The sequence below is a fragment of the Peromyscus eremicus genome, chromosome 4 (assembly GCF_949786415.1).
Source record: "Peromyscus eremicus chromosome 4, PerEre_H2_v1, whole genome shotgun sequence".
Classification (NCBI taxonomy): domain Eukaryota; kingdom Metazoa; phylum Chordata; class Mammalia; order Rodentia; family Cricetidae; genus Peromyscus; species Peromyscus eremicus.
The window spans coordinates 91,564,851-91,588,448 of NC_081419.1; the positions used below are offsets into that span (position 1 = coordinate 91,564,851).

The 23,598-nt window shown below is 41.5% G+C and overlaps 1 long non-coding RNA gene across 2 annotated transcripts in view; it reads left to right on the forward strand.

Moving 5' to 3' along the window:
* The window catches only part of LOC131909476 (uncharacterized), a 224,323-nt gene that overhangs the window by 165,947 nt on the left and 34,778 nt on the right, over positions 1-23,598 (forward strand). For both annotated transcript variants that reach the window (XR_009378861.1, XR_009378860.1), the window contains exon 3: positions 15,634-15,707. This is a non-coding gene — a long non-coding RNA (uncharacterized LOC131909476). The remainder of the gene's footprint in view (positions 1-15,633; positions 15,708-23,598) is intronic.

The following is a 23,598-nucleotide window of genomic DNA, read 5'->3' on the forward strand; positions in this document are numbered from 1 at the left end:
GAAAAGCTCTCTGTAGGTCACAAGGGTAAGGAGTCAGTTGGTAACAGCATGTATCTATTTGCAAGGGCTAGAAAAGAATGGAGTGCATTAAGGCAGCACTGGCAATGTACACAGGCCTTAGGAAAGACCCAGCAGAAACGAAGAACTGAGATGACTTCACTAGAGGGACAAACAGCACAGCAGGGCAAAGCTATGTACAGTATCTGTTGGGATGCTTGTCTCGGCACAGCAGGCACACTTTTAGAGAAACTCGGCTCATTTTTATAGAAAATGAGATTCCTGTAAAAAAGGAATTGTTAGGCATTTCATTTCTGCCATAAAGTATGATCTCACCCCTAAATACCCACTCTAACATCTTTGCCAGGGGTGTAAACTACCATGCAAGAGCTCACAGGCTCTTGGAATAGACATAGGTCAAGGTAGCAATGGTGAGTTTTTGCAACGTAAATGAAACACAGGCTGCAAATTGTGCTCACGTATTCAATGAACAGATTCTCTTTAGCAGAGATTAATTTGGTCAGATGGATTGACTTTAAAAAATGATCATTGCTAGGAGATGTTGGAACATTCAGTTAAGAACTTCAGAGATCTCAAAACTTTCTCTTCCATGGCTTTGGCATTCTCTGGGTCCCTTTGCGTAAATCCAAAGCAAATGAGCCCTATGAGGTGGGAAAGTCTGGGCTTGGTCAGTACTAGTGCTTCTTCATCATGTAAACTTTAAATCAGGAAGGGTGTGCCCAGCACATTGTCAAGGCTACAGGAGTGCCTTCAACTCATTGAATTTCAGCTGCACTCGAGTTGAAAAATGAGAAGATAAGGAAACCAGAAATGCAGAGTATGTCAGCATGATTCAACTTCATGAGAAATTTATATTGTGGTAAGAGAAAATAATTGGGCCAAGGTCTAAACTAATTTCAGCTCTTTGAGCTTAAAGGTACTCCTGGCAAGATTGTACAACAAGCAAGAAAATTCATTAAGAGTCTCTGGCGGCTCAGCCACAATTTTACCATCCTGGAGACTCCTTTGAATGAGTTAACTCAACATAAATTAGAAACATATGGATTAAATATCTGTAAATCACCCAGTGTAACTGAGGCTTTAACAAACTAAAAGCACAGTGAAAAATATTTGGAAATGTTTTCATGGTTCAAGAGCTGTGGGGTTGGCCCATCTCTAAGCATGAAGCCACAACCCGGTGTATATCATATATTAGGATATTTCCCATGTTTTTACATGTAATAAAATGAGTTCTGTCCTACTACTCATTATATAAAGTCATTTGAATGTCAAATTAAATATACAGATATAAAAAAATGGTAGGACTAATTTTTAAAAAGGAATACCTCCCTAATCTAGAACATCCCAAGATTTAAAGGAGATAGAGACTCTGAAAAACTGTTGGAGTACCATATCTGAGCAAGGTTCTCTGCAGCAGAACTGGAATTCAGTTAGTTTAAAGTGAAAAGAAAGTTGTTAGAAGAAATTAGGAACCTCACCAGCTTCCTGGGAGACTCAGATAACTGGAGCAGAAGTTATGCACTAGGCATTGATTGGGCCAAAGCCACACTCCAGAGGGTGCCTCAGGAAAAATGTGCTACCGAGCTCAGCCCAAACCCAGACCCACCAACAGCAAAGAAACCCTTGCGGTTGGATGGCACAGCTTCTTCATTCTTGGAGTCAATAGGCAAGTACCTCTTCTGTCTCATTCACTGAAAGGTGGAGTCTGCATACCCTCTCAAGTGCAAATCTAAGCCCTTCAGACGTGGTAGATCTTATCACCAATACCAAACTTACATGCCTGAACACCATCCCTAAAGAATTTTTCTTGGGGAGAGAGTTCTGACTTCTGCCTTGAAGAAAAGGGATATTAAGGTATCAGCGTCTCCACTCACAGCCAAGGTGCTCCTCACATACCTTATTATGACATCATGAAGAATATTCTTTGTTATTTAGATGTCATATTGCCTGTGAGTTATCAATCACTATTCTCAACCTTATTTTGCTAAGCAAATAAATGATGTATTCAATACATATATGACTTAACTTTTCCACATGCTGATTTTATGCTTGTAGTATTAGAGACTTTCACTTAGCAGCCCCATAAGTTTTCTTCCTGGAACTCAAGTGAAGAGGCAGAGATCAAGGACTTGGTCAGGAGTGGTGTAGGGTTAAGTATGTGTGAGGCATCGTGCATATGACTTGCAGAGTGAGTCTACATATTCTCTTTTTCCTTTTCTACTCTCTTACTTTAATGATTTCTTTCATAAGGCATGTGGGGTCAGATTACTAGAAATTACCATTTTCTAGTAATATTAAATTGATTCATTTGGCGAAGCCAATGGACTTTAGATTTCTTCTTTGAAAAGTTATCTCTCCTCTGAGTGGTTAGTAAGTGATATTCTAAATCGTGTGAATACCCTACTTTCTAAAGTACTAGCTAATGACTAAAGCATTCATTGAGAAACCCTCTTGAAAGCCATTGCAATGAAAATACATTCATTCATTCGCTTGTTTGTATATTGCTCATAATTAAAGTATTAGTGCCAATTAATGAATTTGTTCAATATTCAATATGATATATCACTGATAGTTTACTGAGACCTTAGTATGTTTCCTTCCTTTAATGAAGTGGACATTTGCATCAGACAGTTAAGTTCCTTAGAAATCAGATTTATGGGCTGGAGAGATGGCTCAGCCGTTAAAGGCTAGGCTCATAGCCAAAAATATAAGAAATCAGATTCATGCATTCATTCAAGGCTCATGTCTACATTTTGTGAGGCATAGAGGTGTGGCCCTCTATGCTCATCACAAGTACCCCAAGGGTTCACTGTGGGCTCCCTGTTTTGACTAGAAGAAATCTGAATATCTTCTAACGTTCTGCAGCTCTAGGAGTTGTTCAGGCTGTTGTTCCTCATTGGTGCTTTCTCCCAGGAGTTGCTTTTTCAGAGTCTCTGTACACATGTTTGGCTACAGGGACCTTTATCTGTATTTCTATGAACACACTGCTTCAACACTGCCATGAAAATTCTGGATGACTCAGATATCTTCAAATCCAATATTCATTTTTCATCTAACAAGAATGCTTCTGCTTCTCTAGCTAGCAGCAATTGTTTTACATTTCAAAAAGCTATAAGCAGGGATTTTGAATCATCATTAAAGAATGGAATTTGAATAGACTTGTTTAGTTTGATTTAAATGTTTCACAATGTCCATACACTTATCACACCATCACATGGTATCTCTCAAATATGAACATTTTTGTTGTGGTATAAAATTAAAGATAAATTTAAATTTAAGATATTTTTAAATTTGACTCTAAAAGACAACAAAACTGAAACCAAAACTTCCCTCAATCTGAAAACCTCTGTTAAGGAATCAGAGACTTCATTTCATCCTGAATACCCTCTCCCCATTGCTCATGTCACTTGTCTCAAGGCTGTGATGCTTTATAAGCTACGGGGTGGAAGCGCTGCTGACCTTCGTGTTCACAACAGAGAAATCTGTAGGGTCAGGGTTAGAAAGCACAGCATGATTTCTTTCTTTTTTGGGGGGGGATGGTGGGTTTCGAGACATAGTTTCTCCATGTAGTTTTGGTGCCTGTCCTGGATCTCGCTCTGTAGACCAGGCTAGACTCGAACTCACAGAGATCCACCTGGCTGTGCCTCCCGAGTGCTGGGATTAAAGGCATGCACCACCACTGCCTGGCTGCACAGCATGATTTCTACAGTGCTTTAAGAGCCCTTTGCTGTGCATATCTGTATGCTGTGAATGTGTTGCTCTGATTGATTGAGAAATAAAATGCTCATTGGCCAGTAGCCAGGCAGGAAGTATAGGTGGGGAAAAAGAGAGAGGAGAATTCTGGGAAGTGGAAGGCTGAGTCAGGAGATGCTGCCAGCCGCTGCCATGAGAAGCAAGGTATAAAGTACCAGTAAGCCACAAGCCACGTGGCAACTTATAGATGAATAGAAACGGGTTAATTTAAGATATAAGAACTAAATAGCAAGAAGCCTGCCATGGCCATACAGTTTATAAGTAATATAAGTTAATTTGTGTTTAATTGGGTCTGAGTGGCTGCGGGCCCTGGCGGGACTAGAGGAATCTCCAGCTACAGCCCTTAATAACTTACATTTCTAGTTTCCAGTCCTCTAGAGCAGTGTTTCTCAACTTGTGGGTCACTAACCCTCTGGGGATCACATATCAGATTACATTACCATTCATAACAGTATCAAAATTACAGTTATGAAGTAGAAATGAAATAAATTTTATGGTTGGGTGGTCACCAAACATGAGGAACTGTATTAAAGGGTCACAGCATTAGGAAGGTTAAGAGCCACTGCTCTAGAGGGTGAGATCTATTTGTAGTTGCAAAATAAAACTAGAGTTACCTTTTATTTTATTTCTTTTTGCCTCTTTCAGTGTCTGGAGCAGTGAACATATGGCATATGGAATAAGAATATTGTTCTACAATCTGTTGCCCAACCCCTTGGTTGAGAGTTGTCACTTAGGCTGTAAGGAGACAGGAAGTATTGTGACACTGTCTGCCCTCTGAGCACTGATTGTGATGAGTCTGTCTCAGGAAAGCAACCAAATACCTGCCTTCCTTGTTTGACATTATTTAGAACCTATCACCATGAACATAACCATCAGTATTTGTTTGAGTTATTGTATTTCTGCTCATCAATATATAGGGTGGAATTTATATTTCGTTTATTTATGTTCAGTTTTTCTACTCCATTCCCAGCACATAGACATTCATAGAATGAAAAAGTTGGGAAAACAAAGCTGAAGAAACGAAAAGAAAAGGGCAACAAGGAGGAAGATGAGATGAGGTGATGAGATCTGAGAATGGGCAGACCAACCTCGGAATTAGAAGGAGGTCACATTTGATGATGGGTAAAGGCTAAACTCAGTGGTGAAGAAGTGAGAGAAGGAGAGTCCCTCCCTATTCTAACATGTCAATTCAACCAATCACACTTTGAGCTTGCAAGAACATCCAGCAGTGATCAAAACACAAAATTTCCACTTACAGCAAATGTCATAAAGACTGAATGGATTTGCAATTAAGAATTAAAGCAAGGGGCTGGACAGATGTATTGGTGACTAAGGGCACATACTGCTCTTTTGGCCCCTGGTGTTATATGCGTGCATGTGTGCATACTAGCACAGAGACTCACATAATATAAAAATAAAACTTGAAAAAAATTCTCAAGAAAACATAAGTGCTTGCTGTGTGATTTGTTTGGTTTCTAGTCAATTAAAATAATTGTCTTTTATATATAAAGTGAAATTTTAGTTGCCATGAGTCCTATAAAAACAATATCTTTAATGACTGGTTCCTGCCCATGTTTTTGCTTGCCTTATGATTTGAAAATGAATGTTGTTTCTTCGTCTCCTTTTCACATTTAGCATGGAATCCCCTTTCCATTCCTTGGCTTGGTTGGTTGCACCAAAGGGCTCATTACTACAATGGTAGAAAGCCATAAGCAAAGGGAGTTTGTGAGACAAGCCGTGCCCAGGCACAACCTCATTTGACCATCGTGACCACAGTGAATTGCTGGGTGGCACCAGCAAGCTCATTGGCACCTTTGCACATGGGAATAGAATCTAGTAATTTGGGTGGATTGAAAGTGGGCAAGGAATTGCCATTAAACTGCCATCAAGGCATGAGTATGTGTGTGGGTTTGTGTGTGTGTGTGTGTGTGTGTGTGTGTGTGTGTGTGTGTATGTGAGGAATTAAGGTATAGGGGATAGGAAACATGAAAAAAATAAAGGAAAGGAGGGGAAATTAAAACAACCCTGGCCTAAACTAACATCATGTTTTGTTTATGACTGTGGAGGTCTTCCTGTTTCCATGGATCACAATATTGTTAGTAGCTCTCTTGCAGTTGCCCACTGAGCTTGATTACCGACTCCAGCTTTGTTACTAAATAGTTTTGTTAATGCTGTTCTTTGTCTAAAGACTTGTAACGGAAATAGTGAGATTCAAATTTTACAGCATATTCACCCTTCAAACAACCAAACTAACAGAATAATGAGCACAGGAGGAAAGGGTACTGTGATCCCTAAGAGGAGAGGTATGAGAGGAGGAGGCAATGGGTCTTCTCATTGCGTGAATCTGGTTCACATACGTGCCCATGTGGCTTTTGCTTGAAATCAGTCTTATCATACCAGAAAATTCCTGAGAGCTTGTGGTTGGATACAGCAAGAAGTTGACTAGTTTAATTACATTAAACACCTCCTTGATGAAGACGTGGGCTGACGGTGTGCCCAACTTCACCTCAACCTTCTCTTCTTTGTAGAATCAGGTTAGGTAGCCTTAATGCCAGTTTTGGGGCTATTGGACCTTTAGTTACCTTTTCTATATCATTTTCTATGCTCAAAAACTGAAGTTTAGTGTCCAGGACACTCAAAATTATAGAGCAGTGTATAACACAAGAGTCTTAGTGTCATGTTTAATGTGAGATTGGGAATGTCATGTTTATTTACGATTGACTGATTATTTACAAAGCATAATGACTTGTTTCTCTCTAGCTTTTGTTGACAAACTACTCATAGTTGACAAACTCCTTTATGATTTAGACACAGAAACCCAAGAACCAGGTAGGTGGAGTGTCAGTCATTCTGTCTGTCCACTCTGTCTCTCCCAACAAGGGACAAAGATATCTCCTCTTTGTAATTATATTGACGTGGTGCACGATGCTCCAACCCCACGGCCATCCTTTTATCTGTCTCATATCGCTATGATAAGGCAAAGAGAAGGCACTGCTCCCCTCTCTCTGACCTTAGCTATGAAAGCATCAGCTAGCTTCTTGGCATTCTTCTTCCTTCTGTGTCCATTGCTGCAGTTTTACATTCCAGGACAGTGACTCCGTTGAGTCTGCAATACCACTCGGCTCTTCTCTCAATTACTCCTCTTGTATTGGAAAAAAAGAAAAAGCTTAACTTAATCTGGGTTTAGTCTACAAAAATATTTTAGGACTGCAAATAAATTATTTAAATGTGTTGGGAGACATTCCACTTTAGCTAAATGGTAAGGAGAGTGCCATATGGCTGTGAAATGTGCATGGCCATGGCAGTAAGAAAATATTCTCAAAAAATAGGGCCACAGAAAAGAGGGCTGTGGGAGTCACTAGGCATGGAGCCCTGGCTTTGTGTAGGAATGTGAGTGAAGTCTTGAGTGAATATGCATTGTTGACGTGGGTACGGCCATTCCAAGGACCCAATGTCTCAGTCCCATGGGAATGGCAAAACCTTCCCCAGGCTAGGCTCAGAGAACTGGCATTCCCTCCTGGTCTGCATGTGAATGTTGACACTGTGTGCAGAAAATGTCCAAGTAGCTTTCTGCCCCCAACTATTTACAGTCTGAAGACTGCTCCCTACAGAGATCACTCCTAAGTTAGCTAAACCTGCCTACTTGCTTCAGCAATATACCATAAGCCCTGCTATCTAGTTCAACTCCATGTGATAACCTCACCTCCTTGTTAATCTGTATATATAAAATGATATGAGCTTCTGGGGTTCTGTAGCTTTCCCATCAGAGAGCCTAGTCCACTGAATCCCAGCTTTTCCGTGTGTCAGTGTGTTTGACTTTTCTTCATGTCTCACTATCCCAGTTAGGTGGGAGCTGTGCAGGATGTGGCAGCTTCATGTAATAACTACTATGCTATGGTATCAAGCAGGACTCCCAGATAAAGGACATCCTTCGTGCATCCTGCAAGCCATGGTCCTGAGATGCAGCGGGATGGATAGACTATTTTAACAAAGCCATCCATATTTGTAAATGGTGAATGGTTATCCCTTTCTTTCTCTTTTCATGCTGCTCTTCTTCTTGTTGCTATAACCATTCTTCTTATGACTGGCTCTATTGCCTCATGGGTTACTGAGCCAATGATAATGATGGAATTACCGAACCAGCTGTCTTCATTGTGTTCCTTTCATATGATGGATAACAGTTTTCATCTCAATCCACAAACAGCCCCATGATGAGAATTTATTTCCATTTCCCCATAAGGAAATCAATGATAAGGAAGGCTGAAAACTATAAATGAAAGGTTGGAGAGATTGATTAGTGAATGAGAGTGCTTGCCACTCTTGAAAAGGACCAGAGTTCAGTTTTCAGCAGCAGCACCCGTATCAGGTAGCTCACAACATCCTGTAACTCCAGATCCAGGAGATCAGCTCCAGAAGATGCACTCTTCTGGTCTCCATGGGCACTTACACACACATTCACATACTAACACGCAGACACACACACACACACACACACACACACACACACACACATACACACACACACACACACACACACACACGCACACACACACACACACACACAAATTAACAAGCATGCCAGGGGGTGGTGGCGCATGCCTTTAATCCCAGCACTTGGGAGGCAGAGGCAGGCAGATCTCTGTGAGTTCCAGGCCAGCCTGGTCTACAAAGTGCATTCCAGGACAGCTAGGACTGTTACACAGAGAAACCATGTCTTGAAAAAAATTAAAAAGCAAACAATTTGTGGTATCCCTGAAGTACATATTTTTTGCTAAGATATTAATACATTGTCTCTTAATGTATAAACAATACAGTTGGTATTGGTTACATTTACTAAAGACAGTTGCAGCTTCAATCCTGCAATCAGAAGCACTCCTTGATGTCCTAAGAAATTTCTTCCAGGGTGTTTAGCACAGGGGACCTGACAGTTTAAATGTACAATGCCTCATATGACAGTGTGATACTGAGGTGTTTTTAACAGTAATCTACGGATATCTTTTTTTCACCTCACCTTAATCCCAGATTCTCAGTGGGAATTGGTTTCACAACAGTCATGTCCCTTCTCATTTTTTACCTTCCCTAGTATCTACAGCCTCTTTTAAAATATTACTATTAGCATGTATTAATTATGCATAATAATTGGTTTTATCCGTGGCATGTTCCCCCAGAGACCAATAATTAGCTATAAATTCTCAGCAACGTTGGGGCATTTTGAATCCCTCCCCTTCTGTGGCAGGGTGTTGATGGGCCCAATCTTGCACCAATCTTCTGCAGGTAAACATCAGCTGTGAGATCTAGAGGGCAACACCCATGTCGTGTCTGACAAACAGCATCCACACCACTCTCCACCACCCTCTGGCTCTCTGTATTCTCTCTGTCCTCTCCTCTGTGGTGTTCTCTGACTTTGGGATGGGTGATATCCATCTTCCCTGTGTGGATGAGCACTCCACCGTCACCTACTCTGGGCATTTTTACAGTGATTGGCCTCTGCAGGGGTGACTCCCCACTAGAAGTTTCTCAGGTAAAAGTCAGCAGCAAGCACCCTGGTCTCTTCCGTGGCAAGTGTTTGGCTCAGTTAGAAGTATATTGTAAGTTTGTATTTTAGATTTTCGAGTGTGTAGAAGTCTTTCATAAATAATTCCCTCATTTCAATCTATTTGTAATCTATTATGATTCCCACTTTAAAATGAGAAAAATATTCTGTCCAAAGGGCAATAATAAGCTGGATCCTCAGAGTCTGAAATTTTCCCCAGTTAGGAGAATTCCCTCAGCTAGGATGGCTGTTAGTTTGCCTGGTTAGACCAGGAGGATTTTTTCTCAAAAATGTTCTAGCTTTGCGGTATTACCTTTAGGGTCAGTCCACTCAAGTGTATAATGGTGAATGCAGAATGCCATTTATAGCTAGCCCCTACTAACAGCATAGGAAATTGTACACTGGATTTTCAGGGACAAACCTATAGGTTCATAAATAGCAGTGATTCATTAGGCAAGGTAGCTACATCAGTAATTTTTAACTCTTTCCACCTGCAGGATTGAAAACCCTAGTTAGAGTATTTTCTCTTCCAACACATTGAATTTGCCTTGAGGGCCTTTTCATTTACTTATGTGTTTGTTTATTTTAAAATTGTACCATATTTATTTTTGTGTGTGTGTGTGTGTGTGTGTGTAGGTAAAGAGGGTAACTTGTGGCAATCAGTTTTCTCTTTCTACAATGTGGATATCAGGGATCAAACTCAGGTCATCAGGCTTGACAGTAAGTGTCTTTACTTGCCTAACCATGTTGCTGGCCCCTGGTGAGCCTTTGAAAATTTGGGCTGCCTCAGTCCCAACTAGGAACAATGAACTGGACATGAGACTTGGGAATGGCATTTCTAAACTTTCTTTAGAGTTTTTGAAAATGCAACCAGAAGTGACAACCAGTAAAGAAGATCAACAAGACCACAGAAATAATGTTGTGGGATGTTAGAGGTTATCAAAGGAGAGATCAGAGTTGGGGAAGATGTTGTCAGTGAAGTATTAAGGAATGGATGTTGGCTAGTGCCCTGGATTTATATGATGGGGAAAATATTGGTGGCACCTCTTCTATGTTGTAACACTTAGTACGTAACTTATCTTGACCTAATGTACTATTGTATTGTTTAAAAAGAGTTCTGTATTATTGAGTAGATACAGTCTGTTCTGTGGCTCCAGTATTTGTCACTTTGAAACCTTACTTACAGCTGTTGAGACTTCTTGTTATATGGCATTTTTGTGTCCACATATATGTATATTGGAGAGTTATATAGAAGATCATACAAATTTATTAGATAAAAGGGTTATATATGAAAATTAAGCGTTTATCCACCATAATCATGTTTTCCAAAAAAAAAAATACACTTTGTTATTTTACTGTCTTCAGAATGCACAAGAGAAGTTCTCCATTTATTTCAGAGAAAGACATGGAGTTACAGACAGGTTAGGCAGACAGCACAGGGGCATGCGATGAGCCACTCCAGATCCTGAATTAGTGGCAAAAATTTCTAATTGCTCACTTAATGTTCTGTGAAAAATCAAGCATGGTAACAAAAAGGTCTTTCCATTTTTCCAATTCACAAGAGTATTTTTAGATATTGTTAGACTATTTCATGGTTATTTATTATAGCGAGTGCTTATTTTCCTTCGAAATGCACTAAATCATGCCCTAATCTCTTTGCTGTAATTTTTCCATGGAAAGAAAATAACATTTGAGTTGATGCAATTTCAGTATGTTGGGAGCTACATCTCCTGTTTCAGGTGCCTAGGGATGCTGGCAGCCAGGCTAGGGATTTGTTCTTTCCTGGGGCAGATCATGGCAGTTCAGAATCACCAAATTCCTTGCTGACAACTCCAAGTAACTCAAATTCTTTCCTTTGGTTTTTTCCTTTCCTGTGCAAATAATATCTACTTGGTTTTAGGATCCTATTCTAAGTGGTCATTTCTCAAGTTTCTCCCAAGCTAGAACCCTCTTCAAACTCCAATCTTACCTCTGGTTCTCCAGTCTCTCATCCGTTTTCCCTAATTAACACCCATTCTCTCTGGAAAGAGGTCAGTTTTATGGAAATGAAGGAAAAGGCTTAACTGGATGTCAGCCCACAACAACAGCCATTGTTGGTAGAGAGGGAGGCATGTCATTCCCATAGTCTAACAATATCTAAAAATACTCTTGTGAATTGGAAAAATGGAAAGAAAAAAGGCATCTCTGTCTTTCACCTTTCATCACAGGTGAAAGATGGTGGCCCCTTCCCACACTTAGGGTGGGTGAAGGAAGGAAGTCAAAAATATAATTCCTGGGTGCCCTCATTTCATGGGACACTGAATGCTTAGTTATAGGGGAAGAGTACATTCAGGGCCATTCCTCAGACCCACAGTCTAGTCTCACACACATGAAACCAGAGCAAGCAAACAAAAAACAATGTAGAATATCGTTCCAAACAGAGGTAAGGAAATGACCACAGAATTTGGTTTCCTCAGACTAGTAGACCATCAGGAATAGAAATCAATTATAAGCATAGGCTTTAAATGCTACCAATCCTAGGCACGTTTCTCTCTAGGGATCTTCACCTGGCTAGCATCCATCAGAGATCCTGCCAGGTCAATAGAAATAGGTCCTTAGCCAAGTAATTGCTTGTGTAAGTCATTCAAAATCCAACATGATAGAAGAAAGTTGGAAAGCAGTTCAAATAGTGGCATCTCCGTGAAATTAAACATAAATTATTTCACGTGAAACAAAGTTGGTTAAAAACAGTAAAAGCGAGTAGTATAAGGATGAATGCATGGAGACTAAGCTAAATCAGAAGAAAGCATTTGTGGAGTTGTGAAGTTTCCTGGGAGAAGCTTCCAGGTCTCATGTGATGGATCTGGATGAGCCTTCTGACAGTGGAAGGCTGTCAGACAAACAAGCTCCCTTTCAAATACTGGGACTCCTCAAGTTAACAGGAAACAAAGCTAGACTAGATGCAGGAGTAGCTGAGGAAAGGTATGAAAGTCAAGGAAAGAGAAGCTCCCCCGCACCCTCACCCCCACCACCCCAGTGTGCTAGATGTGATGGAGAATTGTCACTCTTGTTTATGGTGTGCCTGCCTCTCATAGGATGGGAATGTGTTACATTCACCTTTATGTTCAATGCATGATGCAGGTTCCTTGACTGAGTATAAAGATTGTGTTTATCCTCTCATCTTCCTTCACCCAATCTTAGAGCTCAGAATGGTACTTGAGTGTCTCATCTCTAGTATCGAACCAAATGATGCTTGCCTTTGGTTTTTGGAAAAAAGACTGCAGCGAACTGTTAAACTGACTTAAATTTAGCAGCATTGGGCAAGAATAGCAATGTTCTAATCCTGTCTCCTCCTACGGAATGTGAGTTGTGGTCAGGCTAATATGTTTTTGCCTCCTGTGATTTAGATCAAATTTCACAGGCTAGACAGGGCGTAGGGAGCCAGGCAGCAGCAGCAGCCACCCTCCCTGGTAAACAGTGTCACACCTTCCTTGGATGGCTCAGGGCACCATGTGTGCCCTGGCGTTAGGACACAGCACCAGGGCCTCTCTGTTTCCTCTGCCTTGTTTCTCTGCCCAGTGTTCATGTGGAGTTTGGCTTCCTATTCCTAGAACTGGGCAAGGCAACACTGTGCAGGTGTGATGGATGCACACATGAGTGCCTCCAAGAGGCTGCTCCAGAAAAACACACCCAGGAGTAGGTTTGACTCAAGAGTTTTAGACTTCACTTTCAATAAGAAAACAAGATCACTGGCTCTGAAATGTCCACTGGAGGAGGCTGAATTGGCCTAGGAGGGAACCAGGACTTTGGGCAGTTCTATCTCTACAAGTTGACCAGAGATGTTAGACTAGCAGTATGTCTATATGCAGAAAGGAGCAGGAAAAGTGGACTTCCTTTGGGGGGAACTGTGGAGACACCTGCTCAGCTCCCAACTTGATTTCCCACATGAGCTCAACGTCTTTGCATAGAAACAGTAGTTCTGTTGCACACACACGTCATGGAGTCAAAATTCAATCAGGAGCAAAGGGATATTTTTTTTTTACCTTCAAAGCTTTAAACTAATGTTTTACTCCTTCCTAGGGATTTCTTCCAGCTTCTACTGATATTTTCTATTTTGCCCTAAGGATGCTATCTATTTAAAGCTATGACTATACAATCAACCACTTTCTAAAAACAGGAATTAGGACACATGCCTAATATCCTAGTTGGGGTATCTATTGTCATAAGTACCATGATTAAAAGCAGCTCAGGAAAAGAAAGGGTTCATTTCATCTCACAGCTTTTAGTCCATCCTGAAGGAAAGTCAGGGCAGGAAGTTGAGACAGGAAGGAACCAGGCAGCAGGAGCTAAAGCAGAAGCCATTGAAGAATGCTGCTTACTGGCTTGCCCACCATGACTCACTCTGCTTGCTTTCTTATACACCCTTGGACCACCTGCTCAAAGATGGCACTGTCAACAGTGGGCTGGACATGTTCCCATCAATCATCAATCAAGAAAATGCCCCACAGGCCAATCTGATGAGGACATTTTCTCAGCTGAGTTTCTCTCTTCACAGATGATCCAAGTAGGTCAATAATAACAACAAAACCAAAAATACCTGACCGTTGCACCTAGAAAAGAGGGTTTCAAGAAAAGGCAAGGGGATGAACATGAACAATTTAAGGAGGAAACAAATTTAACGAACACATATCAATCTTAGGATTACAAACCACGTGGAACAAGGCCACACAATCAGTTTAGAGCTCTCTGAATTTCCTGAAGGTGTATCTTAATCCATGCTGGGAACGATGGCCTCTATCTTATATTAAGAACCTGTCAAAGTGTAGATCGAAGAGGAAAATAAGAAAAACCACTGTAATCAGCCCCCTGAAATCTAGTTAGTTAGCCTTACCATCTACCAAGACTAGGTTCTTTGCCTGGACGTGTTGGCCAGTAAACTCGGGCCCCAGGGATCCCTGCACCATGACTCACAGGCCTGCAGTAGATGGACTGGCCCTTTTGTGGTTGCCAGCCTTCAGCCTGGCAGGTCCTGGCCTCTCTTTCCTCCCAGAAGAAGACTCAGAATGCAGGACTCAGGACTCAGGACCCAGGACTCAGGACCCAGGACTCAGGACTCAGGACTCAGATGAGGCACTATTCCTTTAACATTACTGTTAAAATTAAGCAAAGGCATTAAAACATTTAATGTAACAACAAAGCAATGTGGAGGAACATATGACAGAAAGACATGAGCACAGGAAAATGGCCCAATGCATGTTGCAAAACTTTCTCAATAAGACCTCAATGGTATTTGGGACATTCATAGAAACCCTTGTTCTGATTGGTTTAAATGGGATATATTTTCAGTAGTTTTAGAAATTAGTGGACAAGAAAATAAAATCAACTCAAATCATTGGAATTTATACAATACCTTTGTTCTAGCTAAAGGGAATTGAGCTTTTTGGAATACTGCATCAGAGTTGAGGAGGTTTCCATTTGATTTTATTACTTTAAAAGACATTGTACTTCTTACTAGAAGCGCCAGGCCAGCTTCTCCTTTGAGGACAGGCAGATGCTGTAAGCAGCCAGTCTGTACAATGTGCCACACTGAAGCACATGGAGTGATATCTCTTCCCCAAAAACTCACCAGGGAGACAGACATGCACAGAAATGGAAGAAAGACACTTCAACACCAACAAGGCCAGGGCAGGAGTGGGAAGGGAGAGCGCTGAGCCTTGCATCTGAAACCAGTTGCTGAATGCTTGGCTTTCCTAACGACCACTTCACTAAATTTACTTTCTGTTGTGGAAGAGAATATTTGTTTAACTATGTAAAGATGTATAGCTTTTGTTTGTGTGGCAGAATAAGATTTAACTCTGTAAACTTGTGTTGCATTTGTTTATGCTGCATTTGTTTAACTATGTAAAGATGTGTTGCTGTTTTATCTTGCCTGTCTAAGGCACTTGATTAGTCTAATAAAAAGCTGAATGGCCAATAGCTAGACAGAGGAGGGATGGTCAGGCCTGGTGGGCAGAGGGAAAAGGGGAGCCAATGAGCTAGCCAACTGGGGGCCAGCCAGATAGACACAGAAGAAGCAAGAAAGCAGGATGGGCAGTACATAGATGAGGTAAGTGAACCTTGGGGCAGAACAAAGATTAATAGAAATGGGTTAATTTAAGTTAAAAAAAAAAGCTAGCCAGAAAAAAGCCTAAGCTAGGGCTGAGCATTCATAGTTGGTAATGTCTCTGTGTCATGATTTGGGGGCTGGCGGTTCAAGAAAGACTGCTATGACTTCCTTTTAAACTTTATAAGTTAGATATTTTGTCTTCCTATCTTCTATTTTAGGAATGTTTTATTTGTCTTTGCCCTAGATCTGTGCTATCACTGGATATGGAGGGATGGAGAAGAGGGATAAAATTGAGGGCATATGAAGACATTCATGAATGTAAGTCTTGAAACAGCTAATTGTCACAAAGATTTTCATTAAGTTGTCTGTATTTTAAAGAAGATAGATTCATAAAGATTTTCATGTTTTTGTACATAGGTTCTTGAAATATACTTTTACTAACTTGGAATATAGGTTTACCTGTAAGTGCAGACATGTGGGTCAAGTGAACTCAGTCATAGTTCTCTGGGAAGAGTTGGTAGTTGATGACCTGAACGACAGTGACAAATCCATTTTCTCTGTCTATAGACTGACGGTCAGCAGGTGCACATAAAAAAAGATGCGTTATGGATAGTGGACAGCCACGGGGAGAATGAATTGGAGAGGCTGGTTCTGGTTGTCAGTGTTGATCTTCAACTGGAAAACAGTAGGAAATCAGAGACCATAGCCTACTTTCAAGCTCACAAGCCACTTCCCCACAGTTTCATGACTCTAATAAAGGACACAAGTCCTCTATCTGGTTTGCACACATGAGCGTGCACGTGCACACACCCACACCCCCCCCCCACACACACACCAGTAGCTGGAGCTGCAATGCCAGCATCTCCTGTCTCAGTTCACAGAGAGTGACACACGGATGACCAGTGCAATTTCACACACAGAGTTGTATTATGGAAGAGACAATCTGAACTAAGGAACATGGGTTATCTTTTACAATGGACTGTGGTGCTATTTTGTGTATGCTCTAACAAATAAAGCTTATCTGAAGAACAGAGGGCAAAGCCAGCCCCTTGTTAGCCATAGAGGCCAGGCAATGGTGGCACACACCTTTAATCCCAGCACTTGGGATCTCATGCTTTTGCTCCCAATACTTGGGAGGCATGCATGCCTTTAATCCCAGCACAAGGGAGGTTGAGACAGGAAGTGATATGGCTGGTCAGAGAAAAGATGTAAGGCAGGAGGAGAGAGGAGCTCAGTCTTTTTCAGCAGAGAAGCTGGTAAGAAAGAGGTGGCTGTGGCTTGTTCCTTTGTCTCTCTGATCTTTCAGCATTTACTCTGATATCTGGCTCCGGGTTTTTATGAAGACCAATTAGGATTCGTGCTACAATGGACAGCAAACCTGCTTTCTATTTACTGGAGTAAGACACCAGCTAGTTATGATATAATCTTTTTGAAAAGTCTGCCATTGTCTCTGCTTGGAAAATGTTCAGAAACCTGGCAGAACCTGATCGAACAACACGTCCTTCATTGCTCCCAGTTGTCTTCAGGGTGTGCCGTCAGAAAACCACGAAATTACTGGTGGAGTTGGCTAAGATCCCCTGCCCTCACCTCCTTTGGACCTCCCTTCCTTCTTAGGAGCTCCCACATAGAAGATCTTACTGTAAGTCAGCTGCTAACTAACGCAGTCAGCATATCACCTGCCACAATCATTTCATAGCAACAACTTGAAAAATGTGTGTCTGTTTAGTGTGATTTCTACAAAACCACAAAGCTGTTAAGAAAGAACTGAAGAAAATGCTGAGTGGTGGCATGTGAGACAGCATGAGAGATCAAGGGGACAGGTGAGGATGGCGAAAGCTACTGGACATCACCTCAGCTACAGTGTATCTGGGACTTGCTTTACAGCCACAGTGTGCACATTCCCAGTACACCCCACCCATCAAGGGAAGAAGCTCTTCTTCTGTTCGTGGTCACTGCAGTATTTATTGGCTTTTAAGTCCAGGTCCAGAGTCCAAGTGCTCAGCCATGTCTGACATGGAGAGAATGTGCAATAACTACACCATTAGTCAGGGAAGTCATCCTCTAGAAGAAAGTTCCCCACAGAGAGGGTGGTCAGCTCATGCATGTCACAATCTTGGCTGTCAAGTCGGCTGGGTCTGAAATCAACTAAAAGGCCAACTGCTGGAAACAATCGGGGCCAATTTTTAGATTGAGTTACTTGAAATGGGAAAACCCACCACAAATATGGGTGGCACTTTCCAGTGGCAGCCCAGATAAAAGGGGGTTCAAGAAAAAAACTTGGCTTTTCACCTGCCTGCCTTCACGTCTCATGGCAAGTTCATTTGCCTGATGCTGCTGCTGCTGCTGCTGCTGCTGCTGCTGCTGCTGCTGCCCTCCACCATGGATATCAGAACCTAGCTTCCTCAGGCTTCCAACATGGACTGAAGACATGTGACTCTCCAGGAATCACAGGGCCTTCAGCACCAGCATAGGATTGCTGAGGCACCCCACCTGACAGACTGAGAAGCTACCAGGTTCTCAGCCTCTTTACAGTGAAGACAGCCATTATTGGACTACCCAGACCCAGACTATATCATGAAAGCCAATCTAATAAATCTCCCATTAATCTATATTCATTCTGTTTCTCTAGAGAACTCTGAATAAATCTACCCAAACAACTCACAAACAATCATAACCATTAATTTTAAGCACCATTTATTTGAACCATCACGTAAAGGGAAAATTCAGTCAAAATGTGATTTCCTTGTAGAGAAGGTTTTCACTATCCAATGGGCTTCTTGAGCAACAAGCAGGAGTCTCTTTTTCTCATTTGTGCATAGATTGTGTGTTTGTTATCCTTGTGGGAGGAGATGGGGGAGTTGGGAGGGTGTTTGTCCTCTCCCTGGACACAGCTGCTTTCTCCATTAGCGGTTGGTGGCAAGTCTCCTTCCCTGTACAGGGGAAGCACTAGCAGCCAGAATGTGAAGTCCATACTTAGTCTGAGAAAATAAACCCTATCCAAGGACAGATGTGAGCTGACTCTAGTCCCTCACTGCCCAGACGACATCTCCATGGCCTGTGCTTGCCTCTGTGTTTAAAGCTGTAGAAGAATGTATACATTTTTGGAAATATCTTTGGCATTTTTCTTCCTCTTCTCTGCCAGCAGGAGATCTAACCAGTTGAAATCTATCCATGAGTTCTGCTCTATTCATTGAAGTTGTTTAGACAATTCATATAAAATGTAATTTTGACTATATTGTAGACAGTGGTCCAAATGAGTAAGGCTAGAATAAACAGAATAAACTGTGTGGGACTGGATTCAAATGGAAGGTTTCTATATGAGTTCATGGTTTCATATACACATTCTTTCCAACAATGTTTTTAGAATGAGGAACAGGAAGCATGATTTTACCTAGTAGCTTATTTTCATTTCTGAATATCATTCTTCCCTACAAGGAAGCAGTGGTCCTTGGAGAACTTCATTACGGACTTGTGGGATGAAAGCTACAATGTGAGCTTAAAGATCCCGTGTGTCCCAAAGAAAGACTAAGGTCAAGAAATGATGGAGCCATCATCAGCACCCATGAGGGATTCTACCACTCTGAAATAAGAGATAGAGAGAGAGAGAGAGACAGAGAGACAGAGAGAGACAGAGACAGAGAGACAGAGAGAGACAGAGAGACAGAGACAGAGAGAGACAGAGAGAGAGAAGGAGAAAGAGAGAGAGCGAACTCAAAGCCAGCACTGCAGTGTCTAGCTCTAGAGATGAGTACATTGTGCCTACAGTCAGCAAAGTTTGGTTCTTTTAAAATCTGTTTTTAAAAAATAGCTATCATTATGTCCCTTAAACTAGTTAGAATATTTGAATGTATTCACAAGAAATCACATGCACACAAAACTGTTAGCAGATCCATATGCTGATTACCCCCCGAGTTGATCACAACTCATGTGCCTCATTAATAAGGACAAGAATTCTGTGCAAACCAGAAATATCAAAATAGATAAAGGAAAAAAGTTAACATTTGGGAAATCTGGCTAAACAGTACCTGGGAGTCTGGGTCGTGATTTTTGCAGTGTTTCCGTAAGTCTGAAGTGATTTCACAATGAAAGGCCAAGTGCACTTGTGGACAGTGAAGATAGAGAGGGGGGCAGAGAGAAGCAAGACTGGCCAGACTTCACTCCTGAGATGGAGTGTTAGAGGCCTGAGGGTTCAGTCTATGTTTTGTACTGTTAGAGATGCGCGCGTCTTGTTCACAATAAAGAGTGAAGTGAGGAGAGTGGATCGGTATGATTTGTGTGTCAAGTTTTCTGTATCCAACCTGACTGTGCCATCACACCCAAGCCCTTTGTGTATGATCCATGGAACATGGCGGGGACTTTGGGTCTTACTCTCAGCCGTCCACCTCATCACTACCCAGCAGAAGATAATCTTTTATTGTTTCGTTCCCCCCCCCCCCCCCGCCCCAGACAAGCAGCTTTCATTTGCTTCCCATGGCAAGAGGAACAACTCTGAGCTTCAGTTCTAGGCTTTCAAGGTTCCGTTTTTTAATTAGGTCCTGACCCACTTTTTGAAACCTCATTTTCCAAATTCCTGACTTGAATATTGCTTATTAGACACTGCTTTCCTTGTCCCGGCCTCCCAACAGTGCTTGGGTATTCTCCCTTCCCTATTTAGCAGGTCTGAACATACACCCACTGCCTTCCTTCACACCCTTTCTTTTTAAATGTTTAGTCTCTTTTTGATGACTGATTAGGGTGAAGGTCTGGGTTTGTTTTTTTTTTTTTAAGGGATGGGCTGTGGGCATTCCTCCTTGGGACTGTCTGGTTCTCTGCAGGATTCCATCCTGTGAATGGATACTCTGAGGCTGTGCCTATGGGGTGGGGGTGGCTAGGCAGGCTGCTGGCTGGTTTATTTCCTCCTCACAGAATTTTTTCAGGGTCTAAATAACTTCCTTCTCTATAGTGAGTCTGCAGGAAATTTTCACTAACATCAGAACAAACCATCTTTCCTTCATCCTTACTGTTTGTATGTCTGGTCCTGACATCTCTGGTCTGAAACAGACATATTCTGTCATTGCTTAGAACCATCCCTGTTATTACCTAAATTTCAAAGGGATAACTCCTACTCCACCTTTATCTGAAACTCTTTGATATATTATTTCTAGGTTTAGCAACAATCTGAATGATCCAGAGGCTTGTGATCTATTATAGTGATTTTCATATTTTTCAGAGTACATATTTACACAAATAAATGCTCAATAAGTGTTCAAATATTTACCAACTTATATACATAAACAAGAGAATTTATTCATATATATTCTAATCACATTGCTCTACTACATAACCTGGAGATCTTGAAAAAACAACTGTATCAAAAGTTAAAGAAAGTTTTCCTAGTCAAGAGCTCACTCCTTTATCTCTGTGCACATTTTTGGCATGTGTAAATGCTGTCCAAATGTTTGAACACCCTGTCTTCCTTCAGGATATCAGTTGTTTGTTCCTTCTGTGCTAATTCCAAGCATCCTTATATTTAAAAAAAATGTTGAGTGACCTTCTAGGTCCATAGAAACTGTAGCTTAGCCTCTGATTTCCAGGCCATGAAGCGTTTTGCAAGTCAGGCTGTTCTGACTGCCCACTTCAATCTCTTCGCCAACTTAACTCATCACCCATGACACAGTCATCTGTGAACAGATGATTTAGAAGTCTTGTGGATTCTGTCAATCATTTGTCTGTTATCCTCACACAGGAAGCTAGCCTTTCTTGGTCCACACAGCCTCTGATACTATGGCATCTTAAAATACCACCCTGGTAACAACCATCACACTCTAGCACCTGCTAGACCCTAGGCTCAACACTTTCTCAGTGTACTCAATACCCTGGTCTGGTTTCAGTTCTGAAGTCCTTCATCTGATTAGCTTCTGAAACAAACCACTCAAGAAATATTTTGGGCATCCCAACCATGCATACTTGCCAGACAGAACAAGCTAGAACTCTGAAGACAGTGAGCCAAGTCTGTGGTTTGGTATGGCAGTCATTGGTGAATTTAAAAACAAAACAAAACAAAACAAAAAAAAAAAGAAATTAAAGAAATGCTATTTCTATCATAAAAACAATCTTTTCTAAGGTTCCGAAGAGAAAAACAATTATGACACTCCCAACATATTTCTGTGGTTGGAAAGGAGGAAGGAGAAAAAAATGGCTTTTAGAAATGGTCAAAATCCATTGTGTAGCCAGCCATACCAGTGGCTCTAAGTGGAAAGAGTAATGAGCCAACCTGGGTACAGGGCTAGCATTTCGTCTCAAAACCTGTTTCAGTTCTGTGGTCACAACATCACTCCAGAAAAAGATCTGGTCTAATGCTAAATAAATATTGCACATTTCATGGTTTCAGATCTGAGCCCCAAGAAACATAAGATTAAGCAATGTCAGAAGTCCTGTGGGTTGGGATCTGGACCCACTAACTGCACACCAGGCCATAGCTCACAGTACCTGCCATTGAAAGATGTAATTAAGAACACAGCCTCCTTCGGTTTCTCTGCTCCACTTGTTCCTCTCCATTTGCCCTGAACAACTCTTATATGACTTTGTGTGTATGGGTACATAAAATAGGTATACAAATCAAACAATGACAAATAATAAATCATAAAAAATGTATTTTAAAACATGTATTATACACATAATTTGATGTGTATTAAAGAAGAAAGAAAAATGTAGCCAGGTAGTGGTGGCACATACCTTTAATCCCAGCACTCAGGGTGCAGAGGCAGGCGGATCTCTGTGAGTTCGAGGCCAGCCTGGTCTACAGAGTGAGTTCCAAGAAAAGTACAAAGATACACGGAGAAACCCTGCCTCAAAAAAAAAGAAAGAAAGAAAGAAAGAAAGAAAGAAAGAAAGAAAGAAAAGAAAAGAAAAAATGTCAATAGGCTTGTTTATTTTAATATAAAGAATTGAATCTTGACTGAATATTAGATCCTAGGGCATAGAACATCTTCAAAACTTTTCATAGTTAATTGATTTTTTGATGTTATAGGCAATGCTGAGAACATCACACAAATACACAGTGCAAAAGACCATCTATATAATATCTAATAACATATATATGTTTAGGACCATCAAGGGGAAGCTGCTCTTTTCTGGTCAGAAACATAAAATGACTTCCATCTTTGACAGTGGTGGAGACCTGAGACTCTAAGTCACCCAACAGGTGACTTCCTATCATCTCCTGCTTTTAAGGGTTAACCCAGCTGGGCCTGCCAATTGCTGACAAGGAGTCTATCTCCCCAGCCAAAGATATCTGATTTACCCGAAGACATGTTAAGGAGAGGGGCAGGCTAATGATCCTGTGGATGAGAGGATGTCCTCTCCTGCCCAGAAGTCCCCCTAACCTTGCAGCCACTTGCGAGCTTCCCTCATGGAACATTGCAGAGCACACCTGCCTTCCAGAGTTCTAATCAGAGAAGCATAATCTTGCCTTTTCTTTCTTGGGGATACTGGCTGAATGCCTAAGCGTGCTTTCCCTGGCTGTCTGGCATCTCTTCCTTTTTCTCTGAAGGCCTTTCCCCTCCCACCTTACAGCTGCTGACTTCCATTACTGAGTGTGGTGGTATTGTGTTCCCCAAAATATTGTGTACCCTAATAAACTTACCTGGGGTCAGAGAACAGAAAAGCCACTAGATACTTAGGATAGACAGTGGTAGCACACGCCTTTAATCCTAGCATTCCAGAGGCAGAAATCCATGTGTTCAAGGATACAGCCAGGCATGGTGACTCACGCCTTTAATCCCAGAAAGCCAGCCTTTAATCCCAGGGAGTGATGGTAGAAAACAGAAAGGTATATAAGGCGTGAGGACCAGAAACTAGAAGCATTTGGCTGGTTAAGCATTTTGGCTGGTTAAGCTTTTAGGTTTTGAGCAGCACAGTTCAGCTGAGAGCCATTCGGATATGAGGACTCAGAGGCTTCCAGTCTGAGGACACAAAATCAGCTGAGAAGTTGGCCAGGTGAGGTTAGCTGTGGCTTGTTCTGTCTCTCTGATCTTCCAGTGATCACCCCAATACTTGGCTCCAGGTTTGATTTTATTAATAAGAACTTTTAAGATTCTGCTACATCTGGCGCCCAACGTGGTTAACAACAACAGTGAAGGGTAAGGTTTTTAGCTCTTAGCTCTGATCTCTTGGGCTTTCATCTCTACATTGGCTCTGTGTTTCTTATTTAACAAGATGGTTAGTTACA